At 45.7% G+C, this 23,321-nt stretch overlaps 1 pseudogene; it reads left to right on the plus strand.

Moving 5' to 3' along the window:
• Window positions 1-124: 124 nt before the first annotated feature.
• LOC119928280 lies at window positions 125-22,944 on the plus strand (annotated as a pseudogene).
• Window positions 22,945-23,321: the final 377 nt, after the last annotated feature.

A 23,321-nucleotide genomic window follows, 5' to 3' on the forward strand; every position in this document is an offset into this window, starting at 1 on the left:
GGGGGAATGGAGAGGGGGACGAGGGGGAGAGGAAGAAGGGGCTCAGTCTGATTCCAGTATTGTCTGCGTGATGCTAAGCAGAGGGTTTGATTTCACAAACGCCGTCCTCTGTGCCTCTCGAGCCATGGACGATGGAGATCGGAGAGGTGAGAGGTGATCTATTTTTCCAAGAGGAATCGATTCTAATTCAGTAGCTCTAGTCTATTTTGCAACCCAAACGGGGTCAGATTCGCCACTTTATTTCAGCGGGTGATGGATTAGTTTCATTTCCCTCAAACAGACGGTAGAAAAGAGGATAGCATTAAAATATCAAACGGTCACACTGCCGTTGTGGCGGACTTTAAGGCTCTGACATCCTGGGGATGTGGAAGAAGGCTTGATTCTCCTTTTTCAAATGCCGTCGAGTCATTTCCGACCCATAGCGACTGCATGGACGCCCCATCTTCTGTCATACTTCATTCTGGTGCGTGTCTCAGGGTTTTCTTGGTAAAAGTACGAAAGTGGTTTCCCCTTGCCTTCTTCGGCCCAGTAAAAATCGAGTCTCTGCCATTGTCCCTGATCAGTGCTTAGAGAAGCAGCCTGGCTCAGTAGAAAAAGCCCGGGCTTTGGAGTCAGAGGTCATGGGTTCAAATCCCTCTTCCACCAATTGTCAGCTGTGTGACTTTGGGCAAGTCACTTCACTTCTCTGAGCCTCAGTTCCCTCATCTGGAAAATGGGGATGAAGACTGTGATCCCCTTGTGGGACAACCTGGTCATTTTGTAACCTCCACGACGTTTAGAACAGTGCTTTGCACATAGTAAGCGCTTAATGAAATACCATCGTTTTTATTATCCAAGTTGTGATCATTACCTGTGCCTCTTTCCCGGCCCACTGCCACCCAGCACGGGTGAGTCGACTTCGAAGCTTTGCTGAGATGTTTCCATCCTGGGTAGCCCCAGATTGGGCAGAGATCTACGCTTCATCAGCCCCCTCAAACTCTCCTGCCGTGACAAGACACGTTGCCAACTTGTATTTGCTAAGCGCTTAGTACAGTGCTCTGCACACAGTAAGCGCTCAATAAATACGATTGAATGAATGAAATGAATCATCAATCGTATTTATTGAGCGCTTACTGTGTGCAGAGCACTGTACTAAGCACTTGGGACGCACAAGTTGGCGACATATAGAGGCGGTCCCTACCCAACAACGGGCTCACAGTCTAGAAGGGGGAGACAGACAACAAAACAAAACAGGTGGACAGGTGTCAAGTCATCAGAATAAATACAAATAAAGCTAGATGCACATCATTAACAAAATAAATAGAATATGTACAAGGCTTCTATTCACAGGCTTGATTACGATAACGCGAATGTTGGCGATCGATTTGATTCCAAGGTGAACGCGCTTGAACTCTAAACATATTCCTGACTCATTCATTCATTCATTCATTCAATTGTACCTATTGAGCGCTTGCTGTGTGCAAAGCACTGCACTAAGTTCTTGGGAGAATATAGTTTGACAATAAAATGATAAATCCCCATCCCACAATGAGCTCGCAGTCCAGAGACTCATTTATTCAATTATTCATTCAATTGTATTTATTGAGCACTTACATACATCCGCCAAACTAGCTCTCTTCCTCCCTTCAAAGCCCTACTGAGAGCTCACCTCCTCCAGGAGGCCTTCCCACATTGAGCCCCCTTTTTCCTCTCCTTCTCCCCATCCCTCCCACTCTACCCACTTCCCCTCCCCACAGCACTTGTATATATTTGTACAGATTTATCACCCTATTTATTTTACTTGTACATATTTACTACCCTATTTATTTTATCAATGAGGTGCATATAGAGAAGCAGCGTAGCTCAGTGGAAAGAGCCCGGGCCTTGGAGTCAGAGGTCATGGGTTCAAATCCCAGCTCTGCCAATTGTCAGCTGTGTGACTTTGGACAAGTCACTTCACTTCTCCGTGCCTCAGTTACCTCATCTTTACAATGGGAATGAAGAATGTGAGCCCCTCATGGGACTACCTGATCACCTTGTAATCTCTCCAGTGCTTAGAACAGTGCTTTGCACATAGTAAGCACTTAATAAATGTCATCATTATTATTATCACATAGCTATAATTCTATTTATTCTGATGGTTTTGAAACCTATCTACATGTTTTATTTTGTTGTCTGCCTGCCCCTTCTAGACTGTGAGCCTGTTGTTGGGTAGGGACCGTCTCTGTATATTGCCGGCTTGTACTTCCCAAGCGCTTAGTACAGTGCTCTGCACACAGTAAGTGCCCAGTAAATACGATTAAATGAATGAATGAATGATTCATAGGTTTCATTATGATACTCAAATGTTAGCAATTTGATTCCAAGATGAACACACTGAACTCTGACCCATTCATTCATTCATTTAATTGTATCTATTGTGCACTTGCTATGTGCAAAACACTGTACTAAGCACTTGGGCGAGTACACTTTGACAATAAATGGATACATTTGCTGCCCACAATGAGCTCTTAATCTGAGACATTCATTCATTCAATCATATTTATTGAGCACTTACTGTGTGCAGAGCACTGTACTAAGCACTTGGGAAGTACAATTCAGCTACAAATAGAGACAATCCCTGCCCACAAGGCACTCACAGTCTAGAAGGGGGGAGACCACCTGGATTCCACCAGTAATAATAATAATAATAATAATAATAATAATATTATGCCCATGCTCTATCCACTATACCAGGCTGCTTCTCTAGTAGCAGTATCTTATATTGTACTCTCCCAAGTGCTTAGTACAGTGCTCTGCATGCAGTAAGCACTCAGTTAATTGATCAATCAATCTGTGGTATTTATTGAGTACTTTCTATGTGCAGAGCACTATACTAAGTGCTTGGGAGAGTACAATGCAGCAGACTACAAATTTGTCTCTAAACTGTAAATCTGTCTCTAGACTATAAACCTATTGTGGGCAGGGAACTCATCTGATTATTGTTATATTGTACTCTTTTAAGCGTTTAGTACAGTGCTGTGCATACAGTTAGCGCTCAATAAATATGATTGAATGAATTAATACAGTGCTCTACACACAGTAAGTGCTCAATAAATATGATTGAATGAATGAATGAATGAATTAGTAGCTTACAGTCCATAATGAGCTTACAGTCTAGAGATGAGCACAGATATTAAATGAATAAATAATTGATTTATAATATATAATTTACAGATATATAGATAAGTGCTGAGGGGTTGAGGTGGGGCAAATATCAAATGTCTAAAGGTCACAGGGCAAATATTAATTATTTAAAGGTCACAAGTGAAAGTGCATATACGATTCATTGATTAACTTACCAAGGTATGAACTATTTCATTTTCTTTTTCTTCATGTAGTATTCCCTAGTCATGTTTGTTTTTGTTTTTATGCTACTCTGGGCCAAAATAATAATAATTGCAATAATGATGGTATTTGTTAAGTGCTTTCTACGTGCCAGGAACTGTACTAAGCGCTGGGTTGGATACATACAAATCAGGTTCATTCATTCATTCATTCAATCGTATTTATTGAGCGCTTCCTGTGTGCAGAGCACTATACTAAGCATTTGGGAAGTATAAGTTGGCAACATTTAGAGACGGTCCCTACCCAACAATGGGCTCACAGTTAGAGAAGCAGCGTATCTCAGTGGGAAGAGCACAGGCTTTGGTGTCAGAGGTGATAGTTTCAAATCCGGGGCTCCACCAATTGTCAGCTGTGTGACTTTGGGCAAGTCACTTCACTTCTCTGTGCCTCATCACCTTGTAACCTCCCCAGCACTTAGAGCAGTGCTTTGCACATAGTATACACTTAATAAATACCATTATTAATATTATTATTATTACAAGGGGGAAACAGACAATAAAGCAAAACATGTAGACAGGAGTCAAAATTGTCAGAACAAATAGAATTAAAGCTATATGCATATCATTAACAAAATAAATAGTAAATCATCATCATCATCAATCGTATTTATTGAGCGCTTACTGTGTGCAGAACACTGGACTAAGCGCTTGGGAAGTACAAATTGGCAACACATAGAGACAGTCCCTGCCCAACAGTGGGCTCACAGTCTAAAAGGGGGAGACAGAGAACAAAACCAAGCATACTAACAAAATAAAATAAATAGAATAGATATGTACAAGTAAAATAAATAAATAAATAGAGTAATAAATATGTACAAACATATAAACATATATACAGGTGCTGTGGGGAAGGGAAGGAGGTAAGATGGGGGGGATGGAGAGGGGGACGAGGGGGAGAGGAGGGAAGGGGCTCAATCTGGGAAGGCCTCCTGGAGGAGGTGAGCTCTCAGTAGGGCCTTGAAGGGAGGAAGAGAGCTAGCTTGGCGGATGGGCAGAGGGAGGGCATTCCAGGCCCGGGGGATGACGTGGGCCGGGGGTCGATGGCGGGACAGGCGAGAGCGAGGTACGGTGAGGAGATCAGCGGTGGAAGAGCGGAGGGTGCGGGCTGGGCTGGAGAAGGAGAGAAGGGAGGTGAGGTAGGAGGGGGCGAGGTGATGGACAGCCTTGAAGCCCAGGGTGAGGAGTTTCTGCCTGATGCGCAGATTGATTGGTAGCCACTGGAGATTTTTGAGGAGGGGAGTGACATGCCCAGAGCGTTTCTGGACAAAGACAATCCGGGCAGCAGCATGAAGTATGGATTGAAGTGGGGAGAGACACGAGGATGGGAGATCAGAGAGAAGGCTGATGCAGTAGTCCAGACGGGATAGGATGAGAGCTTGAATGAGGGGGGTAGCGGTATGGATGGAGAGGAAAGGGTGGATCTTGGCAATGTTGCGGAGCTGAGACCAGTAGGTGATGGTGAGGGCTTGGATATGAGGGGTGAATGAGAGAGCGGAGTCGAGGATGACACCAAGGTTACGGGCTTGTGAGACGGGAAGGATGGTAGTGCCGTCAACAGAGATGGGAAAGTCAGGGAGAGGGCAAGGGTTGGGAGGGAAGACAAGGAGTTCAGTCTTCGACATGTTGAGCTTTAGGTGGCAGGCAGACATCCAGATGGAGATGTCCTGAAGGCAGGAGGAGATGTGAGCCTGGAGAGAGGGGGAGAGAGCAGGGGCAGAGATGTAGATCTGGGTATCATCAGCGTAGAGATGATAGTTGAAGCCGTGGGAGTGAATCAGGTCACCAAGGGAGTGCGTGTAGATCGAGAACAGAAGGGCACCAAGCACTGAACCTTGGGGAACCCCCACAGTAAGGGGATGGGAGGAGGAGGAGGAGCCTGCAAAAGAGACTGAGAATGAACGACCGGAGAGGTAAGAGGAGAACCAGGAGAGGACGGAGTCTGTGAAGCCAGAGTCAGATAGCGTGATGAGGAGAGGGGGTGGTCCACAGTGTCAAAGGCAGCTGAGATGTCGAGGAGGATTAGGACAGAGTATGAGCCGTTGGATTTGGCAAGCAGGAGGTCATTGGGGACCTTTGAGAGGGCAGTTTCCGTGGAATGTAGGGGACGGAAGCCAGACTGGAGGGGGTCGAGGAGAGAGTTGTTGTTGAGGAATTCTAGGCAGCGAGTGTAGACAACTCATTCAAGGAGTTTGGAAACGAATGGTAGGAGGGATATGGGGCGATAACTAGAAGGTGAGGTGGGGTCAAGAGAGGGTTTTTTTATGATGGGAGAGACATGGGCATGTAAATATGTACAAGTAAAATAAATAGAGTAATAAATCTGTACAAATATATATACAGGTGCTGTGGGGAGGGGAAGGAGGTGCGGGGGGATGGGGAGGAGGAGAGGAAAAAGGGGGCTGAGTGTGGGAAGGTCTCCTGGTGGAGGGGAGCTCTCAGTAGGGCTTTGAAGGAAGGAAGAGAGCTGGTTTGGTGGATGTGAGGAGGGAGGGCATTCCAGGCCAGGGGAAGGATGTAAGCGGGGGGTTAACGGCAAGACAGGAGAGAAGGAGGCCCAGTGAGGAGGTGAGCAGTGGCAGAGGAGCAGAGGCTGCGGGCTGGGCTGGAGAGGGAGAGAAGGGAGGTGAGGTAGGAGGGGGCGAGGTGATGGACAGCCTTGAAGCCGAGAGTGAGGAGTTGGACACAGTCCCTGTCCCACATGGGCCTCATAGTCTCAATCCCCATTTTACAGATGAGGGAACTGAGGCACAGAGGAGTGTAGCGACTTGCCCAAGGCCACACAGTAGACAAGTGGAGGAGACAGGATTAGAAACCTCGGGCTCTAGCCACTAGGCCACTAGGCCAAACTGTTTCTATCAAAGATACTCTAATTATCTGTCTACATTCTATTGCCTGTTTGTTTTGTTGTCTGTCTCCCCCTTCTAGACTGGGAGCCCTTTGAGGGCTGGGATTGTCTCTATCTGTTGCCGAATTGTACTTTCCAAGCATTTAGTACGGTGCTCTGCACGCAGTAAGCCCTCAACGAATACGATTGAATGAAATGCTAAACTGTCTTTGTGAAAAGCCTACTTTCAAGTCCCCAGTCAGAGACAGCGAAGGAGAGAAATGAGTCAAGTCGAGAATAATTGGCAAAGATTCCTTCCGCTTCCAAGGGAATTTGCTCTAGAGGAGCTGAGTGGTTTGATGATGAACTTGGGCTCCTGCCAGATACTGCAGAAAGTTTGGCAGAGGAGAAAAAAGATCAGTTAACTGAAACAGAGAGCAAAGATGCTCCAGAAAATTAACAGAGGGACTTGGGGAAATTAGACTGCTCCAAGTGCTTAGTACAGTGCTCTGTACACAGTAGACTGGACACTCCATGAGGGCAGGGATGGTATCTACTAACCCTATTATACTTCCCCAGTACTTAGCAGACGTTCTGTACAGAGACTAGAACCCAGGCATCCTGAACTCCAGAGCCAGGCTCTTTCCCCCAAGCCCACAAAAGGCAGAGCCGAGAATAGAATCCAAGTATCCCAACTTCCAGAATGTTCATTTCTCCCTCCATTCATTCGTTCATTCAATCGTATTTATTGAGCACTTACTGTATGCAGAGCACTGTACTAAGCGCTTGGAAAGTACAATTCGGCAACAGATAGGGACAACCCCTACCCAACAGCGGGCTCATAGTCTAGATTGTGAGCTCCATATGAGCAGGGAATGTGTCTTCCAACTTTGTTATATTGTGCTCTCCTGAGCACCTATTACAGTACTCTCCACAGAGTGAACGCTCAATAAATACCACTGATTGATGGTTGACTGACTGAGTAGCCAAGTGGACTATGGACTTCTCGGCCCAATTCCCCAGCAGTGCAGGATGGAGGGAATTTTGATGATGATGATGATGATGATGGTCATGGTTTAAATCCCGGCTCTGCCAATTGTCAGCTGTGTGACTTTGGGCAGGTCACTTAACTTCTCTGTGCCTCAGTTCCCTCATCTGTAAAATGGGGATTAAGACTGTGAGCCCCCCGTGGGACAACCTGATCACCTTGTACCTTCCTCCAGTGCTTAGAACAGTGCTTGGCACATAGTAAGCACTTTACAAATGCCATCGTTATTATTATCATTATGATGGTATTTGTTAAGCGCTTACTATGTGCCAAGCACCATTCTAAACCCTGGGGTAGATACAAGATAATCAAGTTGGACCCAATCCCAGCCCCGCATGGGCCTCACAGTCTTAATCCCCATTTTTCAGATGAGAGAACTGAGGCACAGAGAAGTGACTTGCCCAAGGTCAACAACAGACAAATGGCGGAACCAGGATTGGAACCCAGATCCTTCTGACTCCCAGTCCCAAGCTCTATCCACTAGGCCACACTGCTTCTCTTTTACCTCCTCTTCAATCCCCTCCTTCTGACCCAAGATTCCCTCCATTCTACTGGCAAGTTCAGGCTCTCTCCTGGACATTATTATTATTGATATTATTATTATTATTATTAATATTATCATTATTTTCATATTAGTTAAGCACTTACTATGTGTCAAACACTGTTCTAAGGGTTGTGATAGAAACAAGCTAATCAGGTTGGACAGAGTCCCTGTCCCACATGGGACTGACAGTCTAAATCAGAGGAAGGTGAAGCAGAGAAGCACTACGGCCTAATGGAAAGAGCCCGGGCCTGCGAGTCAGAAGGCCCTGGGTTCTAATCCTGGCTCTGCCACTTGTCTTCTGTGTGACCTTGGGCAAGTCACCTCACTTCTCTGGGCCTCAGTTCCCTCATTTGTAAAATAAGGATTAAGACTGGGAGCCTCACGTGGAACAAAGACTGTGTCCATCCTAATTTGTTTGTATCTCCCCCAGAGCTTAGTAATAGTAATAATAATGATGGCACAGTACCCAGCATATAGTAAGCACTTAACAAATACCATAGAAAAGGTGGATTTTATCCTCATTTTACAGGTGAGGTAAATGAAGCTCAGGGACATTAAATGACTTGCCCAAGGAGGAAGTGTCAGTTTCCTTCTCGCCCCCCAATGTCGCTTTCGCACTACCCCTCCTCCCCCTTCCCTTTCCTTCCCTTCCTTTGAAGCCCACATTATTCGCCTCTACCACCCCCTCCAGATTCTTGTAGCGGTCATCTACCGCCCTTCCGGCCCCACCTCCAACTTCTTTAACGACTTTGACCCCTTCCTCACCTTCCTGCTCTGCTCCTCCATGCCCACTCTGATCCTTGGAGACTTCAACATCCACATGGATATCCCTGATGACTCCGCTGCCACCCGCCTTCTATCTCTCCTCGACGCTGCCAACCTCTTGCTCCACCCCACCTCACCCACTCACCAACTTGGTCATACCTTCGACCTCATCATCTCCTATCGCTGCATTGTGTCCACCCTCACCAACTCTGAAATCCCTCTCTCTGATCATAATCTTCTCACCTGTCTCCGCACTCACACCCCTTTCCCCTGTAAATCCATATCACTCCCTCACAGAGATCTCCGCTCTCTTGACCCCATCCATCTTTCTGAGCACCTCACACCCCACCTCGCCGCCCTCTCCTCTCTACCCAGTCTTGATGATCAGATTACGTCTCTCAACTCTACCCTATCTTCTCAGCTAGACTCACTCGCTCCCCTTTCCCTTCGCCGCTCTCGTACCACTAACCCACAGCCCTGGATCACTGCCACTGTCAGCCTCCTTCGCTCTTATGCTCGAGCTGCCGAACGCTGCTGGCAAAAGTCTAAACACCATGCCAACCTCGTTCACTACAAGTTTATCCTTTCCTGCCTTAACTCAGCCCTCTCCTCTGCCAGACAAAACTATTTCTCCTCCCTCATTGATACCCATGCCCATCACCCCCGCCAGCTCTTCCGTACATTCAACTCCCTTCTCAGACCCCCGGTTCCTCCCCCTCCTCCTTCCCTCACCCCCAACGATCTGGCCTCCTACTTCATTAACAAAATTTAATCCATCAGGTCCGACCTCCCCAAAGTCACTTCACCCCTTCTCCAACCCCCCAGCTCTCAACACTCTCTGCTACTCTCCCATCCTTCCCAGCACTATCCTCAGAGGAGCTCTCCTCCCTGCTCTCAAGTGCTACTCCGGCCACCTGTGCTTCTGACCCCATTCCCTCTCATCTCATGAAATCTCTCACTCCATCCCTTCTCCCCTCCTTAACTTCCATCTTCAACCGCTCACTCTCCACTGGTTCCTTCCCCTCTGCCTTCAAACATGCCCATGTCTCTCCCATCCTAAAAAAACCCTCTATTGACCCCACCTCACCTTCCAGTTATCGCCCATATCCCTCCTACCATTCCTTTCCAAACTCCTTGAACGGGTTGTCTACACGAGCTGCCTCGAATTCCTCAGCACCAACTCTCTCCTCGACCCCCTCCAGTCTGGCTTCCGTCCCCTACATTCCATGGAAACTGCCCTCTCAAAGGTCACCAATGACCTCCTGCTTGCCAAATCCAACGGCTCCTACTCTGTCCTAATCCTCCTCGACCTCTCAGCTGCCTTCGACACTGTGGCCCACCCCCTTCTCCTCAGCACGCTATCTGACCTTGGCTTCACAGACTCCATCCTCTCCTGGTTCTCCTCTTATCTCTCCGGTCGTTCATTCTCAGTCTCTTTTGCAGGCTCCTCCTCCCCCTCCCATCTCCTTACTGTGGGGGTTCCCCAAGGTACAGTGCTTGGTCCCCCTCTGTTCCCGATCTACACTCACTCCCTTGGTGACCTCATTTGCTCCCACGGCTTCAACTATCATCTCTACGCTGATGACACCCAGATCTACATCTCTGCCCCTGCTCTCTCCCTGCACACAGTAAGCATTCAAGAAATACCGCTGATCGTTTGATCGATTGATTATTGATTCAACCCAGCCTGGAGGCACTGACTCAGTGCTGTCATTGAACCTTCCCCAAAAGAATACCAGGCTCTGTTAACCCTTCTCAGTAGGCTTCCTGAAAATAGTGTTTAGCTAAACACATTTTAGCCAAGTCAAACAAAGTTGAAGAAAATATAATTTCCCACAGCAAACAGCAGAAAGTGCATTAGTGTATTCCCGGGATCCAGACTATTCTCCTAAACGATATGAATATCCATAAGAATGGAGAAAAGCTAATTGATGATAGTGGCACGATTAAATAGCAAGATGAATATGCACCAGTAATGAAAGATTTGGAATCATATTTTTGCATTCATTCATTGAATTGTGTTTAATGAGCACTGATAGCGTGCAGAGCGCTGTACTAAGCACTTGGAAAGTACAATTCGCAACAAATAGAGACAATCCCTACCCAACCACGGGCTTGCAGCCTAGTAGGGGGGAGAGGAATATGTATTGAATTTTCCAGGTGTTATCTTTCCCATCCCATTTGGCAAAATAATAGAGATGTTTTATCTAGCACAAAATAAAACAGACTATAATCCCTCTTTTCAAAGGAGATGAAGTACTTCGAAGAAAGGGTAAAAGAACTGCTTAAAACAGATATTCTTGATAGGATTTAAATGAGGGAGCTATAATTCATTTCATAATTAAATTAAGAAGAGAGGTTTTTCTCTATATTTCAACAGATTCAGTGATTCAGAGAAAGTTTATCCCATCCACCTCCTCTCCCCGGCTGCTGTGGCCAGGAAATGTGTCTACCAACTCTGTTATATTATATTCTCCCGAGTGCTTAGTACAGTGCTCTTGTGCACAGTAAGTGTTCAATTATTTATTTATTTATTTATTTATTTATTTTACTTGTACATATCTATTCTATTTATTTTATTTTGTTAATATGTTTTGTTTTGTTCTCTGTCTCCCCCTTCTAGACTGTGAGCCCACTGTTGGGTAGGGACCATCTCTATATGTTGCCAACTTGTACTTCCCAAGAGCTTAGTACAGTGCTCTGCACACAGTAAGCACTCAATAAATACGAGTGATTGATTGATTGATTGATTGATTGATAAGTACGATTGATCGATTACCTCTTTTTTTATCTCTACTCCTAGAGCTCCTTAAGGAACCCAAGATATTTGGCGAGGTGGGGGTGGGGGTTAATGGTATTTTTTAAGCACTTACTATATTCCAGGCACTGTACTAAGTGCTGGGGTAGATACAGGATAATCAGGTTGGACATTCATTCATTCATTCAGTCGCATTTATTGAGCACTTACTATGGGCAGAGCACTGTACTAAGTGCTTGGAAAGTACAATTCGGCAACAGATGGAGACAATCCCTATCCAACAATGGGCTCAGAGTCCATGTCCCACAAAGGGCTTACAATCTTCATCCCCATGAGAAGCAGCATGGCAAAGCGGATAAAATCCAGGCCTGGGATTCAGAAGGTCATAGGTTCTACGCCTGGCTCTGCCACTTGTCTGCTGTGTGACCTTGGATAAGTCACTTGCTTCTCTGGGCCTTAGTTACCTCATCTGCAAAATGAGAAATAAGACTGTGAGCCCCACGAGGGACAGGGACTGTATCCAACCTGATTGTCTTGTATTCACCCCAGCGCTTAGTACAGTGCCTGGCACATAGTAAGCTCTTAACAAATTCCATAATTTTTATTATTTTTATTATTTTACTGATCAGGTAACTGCGTCCCGGAAAAGCGAAGTGACTTACCCAAGGTCACACAGCAGACATGTGGCGGAGTGGGACCGTCTCTATATGTTGTCAACTTGTACTTCCCAAGCGCTTAGTACAGTGCTCTACACACAGTAAGTGCTCAATAAATACGGTTGAATGAATGAATGAAAAACGAGGTCCTCTGACCTCGTTCCATTCCCTTTCCCCTAAGCTCTGCAGCTTCTACCTATTCTCCTTGGAATAAAAAAACTTCATATGAAAAATTGCATCCACATCACCTAAAGACAACGTTTCTGGCATGTGTCAGAGAGTGACAGTCGGGTCATGCCACAAGCCTCAGGTGGTAGAAAAATGAAATGTCAAATTGGAGCTGGCATTTAAGGAAATTGCAGAAATATCTACTTCACGAGCTTTTCCAAATAGCACTGTGTAGTTTAGTCGTTATAGCCTCACAACGAAACCCAGCGCCAGGGTCCAATTAGACGTTCATGAATAGCCTGAATACACATTAGCAGGCTCTCATTGGGTATTTTAATTGGAATTAATTAATAGAATTGAGATTTATCACTCCAGATTTTCCAAATCCATCCCCTTCATCATTAATATTTATTTGACTGGCTTTGATAAGTGCTCAAACAGTGCATCAATTAAGGGTGAAATAAGCATTTTTTTCAGGTCGCAGAAGTCTTTGCGGCTAAGAATCCAAACTGCGCAGAATTCAGAAGCCTGCGTGTAAATACAAACTTAAACTCTCTAAGGGCAGGGATGGTGTCTACTATGGTACGTACTCCCCCAGGCTCAGACCGTGAGTCTTTGAGGATAAGGGATAGTTTTGACTAATGCTATCCTACGCTCCTACACTCTTAGTAATAATAATAATAATAATGATGGCATTTGTTAAGCGCTTACTGTGTGCAAAGCACTGTTCTAAGCACTGAAGCACTGTTCTAAGTGCTGAAGCATGGTTCTAAACCCTGAGCCCCCCTGCCTTACCTCCTTCCCCTCCCCACAGCACCTGTATATATTTATATATGTTTGTACATATTTATTACTCTATTTATTTATTTATTGTATTTGTACGTATTTATTCTATTTATTTTATTTTGTTAATATGTTTGGTTTTGTTCTCTATCTCCCCCTTCTAGACTGTGAGCCCCCTGTTGGGTAGGGACCGTCTCTATATGTTGCCAACTTGTACTTCCCAAGCGCTTCGTACAGTGCTCTGCACACAGTAAGCGCTCAATAAATACGATTGAATGAATGAATGAGCACTGTTCTAGTACAGTGCTCTGTGCCCAGTAGCCTGTAAGCTCCTGGAGGAGAGAGATCACATCTTCAAATTCTAATGTGCACACAGTGGAGAGAATACAAAAGAGTTTATTCTGCCCTCAAAGGAGCTTCTAGTCTACACTGAAATAGTATCTAAGCTTAGTTTCAGAGTCCTCTCCTGGTTCTCCTCTTATCTCTCTGGCTGCTCATTCTCCATCTCCTTGGTGGGCTCCTCCTCTGTCTCCCACCCCCTAACTCTGGGGTTCCCTCAAGATTCAGTTCTGGGTCTCCTTCTCATCTCCATCCCATCCCCTTGGAGAAATTCGCTCCCACGGTTTCGACCACCATCTCTATGTGGATGATTCCCAAATCTCCATCCCCAACTCTGATCTCTCTCCTTCTCTGTGGTCTCGCATTTCCTCCTAATAATAATGATGATGATGGTATTTGTTAAGTGCTTACTATGTGTTCTACGCACAAGGTAAGCAGGTGTCCCAAGTGAGGCTCACAGTCTTAATCCCCATTTTACAGATGAGGGAACTGAGGCACAGAGAAGTCAAGTGACTTGCCCAAGGTCACCCAGCAAACAAATGGCGGACCCGGGATTTGATCCCACGGCCTCCGACTGCCAACCCCGGGCTCTTGCCACTAAGCCATGCTGCTTCCTACCTTCAGTTCATCTCCACTTAGACGTCCCACCGGCATTTCAAACTTAACTCGACCAAAACGGAATTCCTCATCCTCCCACCCTGTCCTCCGCTTGTCTTTCCATCACTGTAGACAACACAACCATCCTCCTTTTCCCAAAATGTCTGCATCTTCCCTTTCCCAAAATGTCTTGCTTCTTCTCCTATCCCACACATATTCAATCTGTCACCAAATCCCATCCGTTCAACCTTCCCAAAATCGCTACCATCCACCCCTTCCTCTCCAAGTTCTTATCCAAGTTCTAATCATATTCTGCCTCGATTACTGCATCAGCTTCCTTGCTGTTTCCACTCCAGTCCCTATTTCACTCTGCTGCTAGGATCATTTTTCTGCGTTTTTCTGCACATCAAGCAGAAACTCCTCACCATCCATTTTAAAGCCATCCATTCCCTCGCCACCTCCTACCTCACCTCGCTGCTCTTCTACTTCAACCTACTCAATTTCACTTTTCACACCACCAACCCTTCACCCACATCTTGCCTCTGGCCTGGAATGCCCTCTCTCTTCAGCACTTAGTTCCGCGTCGGGCACATAGTAAGCGCTTAACAAATACCATCATTAATATTGTTATCATCTGACAGATGATCACTCTCCCTAATCAATCAATCATAGATATCAACTGCTTACTATGTGCAGTGCTCTGCACTGAGTGTTTGGGAGAGTATAATACAACAAAATTAGCAGACACTTTCTCTCCCTATAACAAGCTTACAATCTAGAGGGGGAGATTGACATTAATATGGAGAAGTAATTTAGAACATATAATTTAAAGATATGAACATAATTGCTGTGGGTTTTGGGAGGGGTGGTGATTATATCAAATATCCAATGTCCAATGGTCCAAAAGTCTAGACTCTAGACTGTAAGCTCGATGTGGGGTGGGAATGTATCTGTTTATTGTTATATTTTTACTCTCCCAAGTGCTTAGTACAGTGGTCTACACACAGTGTGCGCTTATTGAATACGATTGGATTGAATGAATGTTACGGATCGAAATGCATAGACGATGCAGAAGGGAGAGCAAGCTGGAGAAAAGAGGATTTAATACAGGAAAAGGGGGCTCAATGTGGGAAGGCTTTTTGGAGAAAATGTGACCTTAATAATGTTTTGAAGGTGGAGGGAGTGGAGGTCCGATGTATAGGGAGGTGGAAGGAATTCCAGGCTAGAGGAGGACGTGGGAAAGGGGTTGGCAGTGAGATAGACAAGACTGGGGCACAGTGAGTAGGTTGGCATTAGAATAGTGCTTGGCACATAGTAAGCACTTAATAAATACCGTCATTATTATTAGAGGAGTGAAGTGTGTGGGCTGGGCTGTAGGATGAGATTGGTGAGGAGAGGCAGGAGGGGGCCAGCTAATTGACTGCTTTAAAGCTGATCATGAGGAGTTTCCGTTGGATGCAGAAGTGGATGGGCAACAATGGGAGGTTTTTGAGGAGGGGGAGATACGATATGAACGCTTTTGTTGATAAATGATCCATGCAGCTGAGTGAAGTGCATGAATCAGCATGGTAGCAGTTTGGATGGAAATGAAAGGGCGGATTTCAGCAGTATTGTGAAGGTTGAAGCTGACAGTATTTGGTGATGGACTGAATATGTGGGTGAAATGATAGAGATGAGTCATTCATTCGTTCATTCAATCATATTGATAATAATAATAATAACGGTGGTATGTATATATATCTATATATCTATAGTTCTATTTATTTTAATGGTATTGACACTTTGATTCATTCAGTCGTATTTATTGAGTGCTTACTGTGTGCAGAGTACTGTACTAAGCACTTGGGAAGTACAAAGTCAGCAACGTATAGAAACGGTCCCTACCCAACAATGGGCTCACAGTCTTGTTGCCTGTCTCCCACTTCAAGACTGTAAGCCAGTTGTTGGGCAGGGATGGTCTCTATCTGTTGCCAAATTATACTTTCCAAGTGCTTAGTACAGTGTTCTGCACACAGTAAGCCCTCAATAAATGCGATTGAATGAATGAATAAGTGCTATGTGCCAAGCATTGCTCTAAGCACATAAGTAGATACAAGATCATCAGGTTGTCCCATGTGGGGCTCACAGTCTTCATCCCCATTTTCCAGATGAGGTAACTGAGGCCCAGAGAAGTCAAGTGACTTGACCAAAGTCACACAGCTGATAAGTGGCAGAGCCGGGGTTAGAACCTACAACCTCTGACTCCCAAGCCCGGGGTCTTTCCACTGAACCACACTGGTTTTATTGAGAGCTTACTGTGTGCAGTGCACTGTACTAAGCGCTTGGAAAGTAAAATTCAGCAATAAGGACAGTCCCTGCCCACAGGGCTTCCAGTCTAGAAGAGGAGAGACAGACATTAAAACAACATGAGCGGCATAATGCCTAGTAACAAGCTTATGAGGTAAGGAGAACAGTGGTGTGGTCTACAGTGATGGGAAAGACAAAGGGAGGACAGGATTCAGGTGGGAAGAGAAGGAGTGCAGTTCGGGATGTGTTTAATTTGACATATCGGTGGGACATCCAAATAAATACATCTTGAAGACAGGAGGAATTGTGAGATTGCAGGGAAGGAGAGAGGTCAGGGCCGGAGATGCAGATTTGGGAATCATCTGCATAGTGCTGGTAATTGAATTATTACTCTATTTATTTATTTTACCTGTACATATCTATTCTATTTATTTTATTTTGTTAATATGTTTGGTTTTGTTCTCTGCCTCCCCCTTCTAGACTGTGAGCCCACTGTTGGGTAGGGACTGTCTCTATATGTTGCCAACTTGTACTTTCCAAGCGCTTAGTACAGTGCTCTGCACACAGTAAGCGCTCAATAAATACGATTGATGATGATGATGATGAATTGAAGCCGTGGGAGTGATTGAGTTCTCCGAGGGAATGGATGAGACTAGAAGGGGACCTAAAACTTGTGCCTCAATGGCCCCCCCCCCCCCCCCCCACAGTTAGAGGGTGGGAGACAGAAGAGAAGCCAGCAAAAGAGAGTGAAAAGGAGCAGTTAGAGAGAAAAGAGGTAAACCGAGAGAGGAACTTGTCAGTGAGCCAAAATTGGACAAAAATTTCCAGAAGAAGGGGGTGGTCTACAGTGTCAAAGGTGGCTGAGGGGTCGAGGAGGATGAGGATGGAGTAGAGACTGTAAGATTCGGTGAGAAGAAGGTCACTGGTAACCTTAGGGAGGGCTGTTTTGTGGAATGAAGGGGACAGAATCCAGAATTGAGGGGGTCGAGGAGAGAATCGGAGGAGAGGAAGTGGAAACAGCAACTCGCTCAAAAAGTTTGGAGAGGAAGGGTCTGCTGTGTGACCTTGGGCAAGTCACTTAACTTCTCTGTGCCTCAGATACCTCATCCGTAAAACGGGGATTGAGATTGTGAGCCCCACGTGGGACAATCTGATTACCTTGTACCTACCCCAGATCTTAGAACAGCGCTTGGCACATAGTAAGCGCTTAACAAAATGCCATATTTATTAATCCCCATTTTACAGATGAGGTCACTGAGGCACAGAGAAGTTAAATGACTTGTATTATAAAGCATGACTCCCCATTTAGTCAGTCAGTCCTGGTATTTATTGAGGGCTTACTGTGTGCAGAGCACTGTATTTATTGAGGGCTTACTGTGTGCAGAACACTGTACTAAGCGCTTGGGAGAGTACATTACAACAAAAAAAGACACGTTCCCTGCCCATAACGAGTTTACAGTCTAGACTGTAAACTCCTTGTGGGAAGGGAACTTGTCTACCAATTCTGTTGTGTTGTACTATCCCTAGCACTTAGTACAGTGCCCTGCACCTAATAAGGGTTCGATACATACCACTGATGGGGAAGCAGCATGGCCTAGTAGAGGGAGGAATTCCAGCATTTAGTACAGTGCCTGGCATGTAGTAATCGCTTAACAAATGCCACAGTTATTATTAACGGATAGAGCCGGAGCTGGGAGTCAGAAGATCATAATAATAATAATAATGGCATTTATTAAGCGCTTACTATGTGCAAAGCACTGTCCTAAGTTCTGGGGAGGTTACAAGGTGATCAGGTTGTCCCACGGGGGGCTCACAGTCTTCATCCCCATTTTACAGATGAGGGAACTGAGGCTCAGAGAAGTGAAGTGACTTGCCCAAAGTCACACAGCTGACACTTGGCAGAGTCAGGATTTGAACCCGTGACCTCTGATTCCAAAGCCCAGGCTCTTTTCCACTGAGCCACGCTGCTTCTCATGAGTTCTAATCCTGGCTCCGCCACTTGTCTGCTGTGTGACTTTGGGCAAGTCATTTCACTTCTCTGAGCCTCAGTTCCCTCATCTGTCCAATGGGGATTAAGACTGTGAGCCCTGTGTGGGACAGGGACTGTACCCAACCCAACTATCTTGTATCTGCCCCGACGTTTAGAACAGTGCCTGGTACATAGTAAGCTCTTAACAAATACTATAATTGTTATTATTATTATGAATTGATGGTTTTCCATCCTAATTAAACTGTGAACCCCATGAGGGACAGGGTTTGTGTGTCTGAACTGATTATCTTTTTATCCCCCGCACGGCTTGGCCTAGTGGATAAAGCCCCAGTTTGGGAGCCAGACGACCTAGTTATGGTATTTAGTATTTGGTATGAACTTACTATGTGTGAGGCACTGTACTAAACGCTAAGGTGGATACAAGCAAATCAGGTTGGACACGAGTCCCTGTCCCACAGGGGGTTCACAGTCTTATCCCGACTCTGCCACTTAAATAATAAATAATAATAAATAATGATGGCATTTGTTAAGCGCTTACTATGTGCAGAGCACTGTTCTAAGCGTTGGGAGGGGATACAAGGTGATCAAGTTGTCCCACGTGGGGCTCACAGTCTTAATCCCCATTTTACAGATGAGGTAACTGAGGCTCAGGCAAGTTAAGTGACTTGCCCGAGGTCACACAGCAGACATGTGGCGGAGTAGGGATACGAACCCATGACCTCTGACTCCAAAGCCCGGGCTCTTTCCACTGAGCCATGCTGCTTCTTGCACTTGCCTGCTGTGTGATCTTGGTCAAGTCATTTCACTTCTCTGTAGCTCAGTTTCCTTAACTGCAAAATGGGGATTTTGTTCTCCTACTTAGGCTGTGACCCCCATGTGGGACAGGGACTGTATCCAGACTTATTAACTTGTATCTACCCCATCGCTTAAAACAGTGTTTGACACATAGCAAGCGCTTAACAAATACCATAAAAAGTACTAAAGAATACCACAGTCATTATTGTTACAATTATTATCATTATCATTATAATATGATTGAATGAATGAATGGAGGGGTAAATGCATTAATTTTTGCTCAAAACTGAATTCAGTCTAAAACTGAATTTTAAGGAATTAGGCACATTTCTTAGAATCAATCAATCAGTCGTATTTATTGAGAGCTTACTGTGTGCAGAGCACTGTACTAAGCGCTTGAAAGGAACTCAAGGAACTCAAGCTTCAGAACCACGATTTATCGACAACATGTCCTTTAAATCCTGGGTGTAGCAGAACCCATATCTACTCGTCAATTTAATTTAGTGTCTGAATCTCTTTCTAAGCTGTAATTTCACCCACAAGACTGGAAATTCCTTGAAGAGGGGGTTTATCTATTGATTCTATTGTACTCTTCTAAGGGCTTAATGCTGTGCTCTGCCCAAAGCGAATGCTCGATAAATACAATTGACCGATTGATTTTTTTTTAATGGTATTTGTTATGCTTTCGGTCAAGCTCTGCTCTAAACTCTGGGGTAGATACAAATTAATCAGGTCAGACACAGCCCCCGTCCCATAGGGGATTCACAGCCTAAGTAGGAGCAGTTGAGTAAGTGCAGTGACTTACCCAAGGTCACCCAGCCGGCATGTGGCAGAGCCAGGATTAGAACCCAGATCCTCTGGCCCCCAAACCCGTGTTTCATCCACTAGGCCAGGCTGCTTCCCATTTCTGATTATTGATTGTTTTGGTCTCCACCCTAGTGCTTAGCACAATGTCCGGCACAAAGCAGTCATTGACGCAGTGTCCCGATTGCTCTCAACTGTGTTCGACAGGAGGGAGAAAGGAGAAGGATGAAATCAGATTGCAGCATCAAAGGTTTGACAATTTCTCAGCCAGATACCCAATATAGGAGGGCATTTTAATTAGCACATCCTTATCCTCTCAGCAAGGACGACGGACAAGGTCACAGATCTGCAGAGAAGCAGCCCACGATGGAAACTTATTTCATGCTGATCACCAAATAGCCATCCGGTGGCCATAATAGGAGGAAGCCGGGGACGGAAAATGATTCTCCAAATGGAAAACAAGCCCTCGAGAAATCTCATCTCTATGGTATAAATCTCTCCCGCGGCATTTACTGCTGCGCAAGGTCAATTTTTCCCCAGTCTTGAGTTTGTTGGTGACTTCACAGAGCCTCCCCCTCCTTGCCACGCAGGATGCTATTTTTCCTTTGTCATTCCGAGTTGTCCGGGGCTTTTGATTCATCTCTCCGAGCGCTCGGCACGAGTTTTGTTGTCATTCCTTACAGATGCCGCTAATGCTTTCAAAGAATGTCAGTTATGAATTGTCAGGCCCAAAGGAATCCAGTGACTCACAAGAGCCCCACAACTGAAAGAATTATGGCCACTGCCGTCGTTTGAATCACTTCTTGATTAAGCTGGTGTCTGAGGAAGTAGTAATAATGATGGCATTTGTTAAGCGCTTACTATATGTGAAGGACTGTTCTAAGCGCTGGGCGGGCGTTCAAGGTGATCAGGTTGTCCCACGTGGGGCTCACAATCTTAATCCCCATTTGACAGATGAGGTAACTGAGGCCCAGAGAAGTGAAGTGACTTGCCCAAAGTCACCCAGCTGACAAATGGTGGAGCTGGGATTAGAACCCATGACCTCTGACTCCCAAGTCTGGGCTCTTTCCCCTGAGCCATGCTGCATGACAGAAGCTGTGTGGCGTAGTGGATAGACTCCTATCCACCAGAAGTCCTCCTCAAACCCCCTGTTCCCCAGCCCTTATTTCCTGCCCCAATCGACCAGGCTCGCAGCATGGTGTTGTGGCTAGAACACGGATCTGGTTGTGGGTTCTAATCCCAGCTCCGCCACTTCTCTGCTGTGTCACCTTAGGCAAGTCATTTCACTTCTCTGGGCCTCAGTTCCCTCATCTGAAGAACGGGGATTAAGTCTGTGAGCCCCGTGTGGGACAGGGACTGTGTCCATCCCCATTTGCTTGGATCCACTCCAGCGCTTAGTACAGTGTCTGGCACACAGTAAGCGCTTAACAAATACCAGAATTATTATTATTATTCTTGAAAAAAAATGGAAACCGTCGGACGTGATCTCCCTAAAAACTCCCCTGTTCCTCTACAGTCCCTTACTCCTCTTCAACTCCCCCATCTTTCCCAAGAGTATCTCAAGAGATCTCTTGCATCCTCTCAAAATCCACCCTCTCCACCTGCACTTCTGTTCCCATCTCTTTGTACCTTATCAAAACCCTCGCCCCCTCCTTTCTTCTTTCCCTAACTGCCATCTTCAACGGTTCACTCTCCAATAGTTTCTTCCCCACTGATTACAAACTGCTACCTGTTAATCCAAGCTCTTATCCTATCCTGCCTTGACTATTGTATCAGCCTCCTTGTTGACCTCCCGGCCTCCTGTCTCTCCCCACTCCAGTCCAACTTCACACTGCCGCCTGGATCATTTTTCTACAAAAAAGCTCAGTCCATGTTTCCCCACTCCTCACCATGAACCTCCAGCAGTTGCCCTTCCACTTCCACATCAAACAGAAACTGGTCACCATCGGCTTTAAAGCCATCCATCACCTTGCCCCCTCCTACCTCACCTCACTGCTCTCTTCCTCCAACACAGCCCTTACACTTCAATCTCCTAATTTTGACCTGCTTACTATACCTCAATCTCATCTACTTCAATCAATCAATCGATCATAACCCTTCTAGACTGTGAGCCCATTGTTGGGTAGGGAATGTCTCTATCTGTTCACGAATTGTACTTTCCAAGTGCTTAGTACAGTTCTCTGCACACAGTAAGCGCTCAATAAATGCGACTGAATGAATGAATGAACGGATTTATTAAGTTCTTACTCCCAAATCTCCATCTCCAGCCCTGCTTCTGTAGTTGTCTTCTTAATAATGATAGTAATAATAATAATTATGTTATTTGTTGAGCTCTTACTATGTGCCAGGCACTGTTCTAAGCATTGGGGTAGATTTCAATTCAATTCAATCGTATTTTTTGAGCACTTACTGTATGCAGAGCACTGTACTAAGTGCTTGGGATGTACAAGTTGGTAACATATAGAGACAGTTCCTACCCAACAGCGGGCTCACAGTCTAGAAGATGCAAGATAGTCAGGTTGGGTACAATCCCTGTCCCAAAAAGGGCTCACAGTCTTAATCCCCATTTGACAGATGAGGGAACTGAGGCTCAGAGAAATGAAGTGACTTGCCCAGGGTCACACAGCAGGCTAGTGGTGGACCTTCACACTGGACCACCAGAACCTGGTAAGTGTGTTTGTGCGTGCACGCGGGGGAGGTGAAGAGAGGGTGGAGAGTAGGGCCTCAGTTCCTTCATCTGTAATATGGGGATTAAGAGAGTGAGCTTTATGTGGGAAACCGAGCAAAGGCCACTGCGACCGTGGTGCTGGAGAGCGTGGTCCGCATTGTGAAAGTCCAACTCCCCACCTACCTCAAGCAGCTCCCGGTGCCCAAGAGCATCGCCGGATTCGCCCGGCTGACAGTTTCAGAATTGCTTGCAGTTACTGCCATTCCTGGGCGTACTTGCCCTGCTGGGCTATCTCGCGGCCCGTCCCTTCCTCCCCAAGAAGAAGCGACAGAAAGACAGCTTGATTAATCTCAAGATCCAGAAGGAAAACCCCAAAGTAGTGAATGAAATCAACATTGAGGATCTGTGTCTCACTAAAGCAGCTTATTGCTTATAGCAGCTTATCTAAAACATTTCCTGCCTGTGATGGCTCGCATACCAAACACAATGAATTGATGGGAGACAGCGTGGGTCCACTAATATTGAAGGAGAAGGAGGTGAAAGAATGGAATTGATCGATAATATTGAAGATTTCTGAATCTGGTGGAGCTATTCCTGGTTCAGAGCAGTGACCCTGGAGTCCTTTTTTTTCCAATTTTTGAGCCCCTCCAACACTCCTCCTATCCACTTGATCCTGTTCCTGCGTGGGGATTTCAGGACATCCATCAGTCAGTGGTACCAAGTGCTTAGTACAGTGCTCTGCACAGTAAGTGCTCAATAAACACGATTGAATGGATTGAACTGGGTAGAAAACTGGAGGAGCAGGTATGGTGACATGGAGCAGGAGGTGACAGTGATGGGGGGTTACCATGTTTTGTTTTGTTGTCTGTCTCCCCCCTTCTAGACCGTGAGTCCGTTGTTGGGTAGGGCCTGTCTCTATATGTTGCCAACT

This window comes from Tachyglossus aculeatus, chromosome 5 (assembly GCF_015852505.1).
Source record: "Tachyglossus aculeatus isolate mTacAcu1 chromosome 5, mTacAcu1.pri, whole genome shotgun sequence".
Lineage (NCBI taxonomy): Eukaryota > Metazoa > Chordata > Mammalia > Monotremata > Tachyglossidae > Tachyglossus > Tachyglossus aculeatus.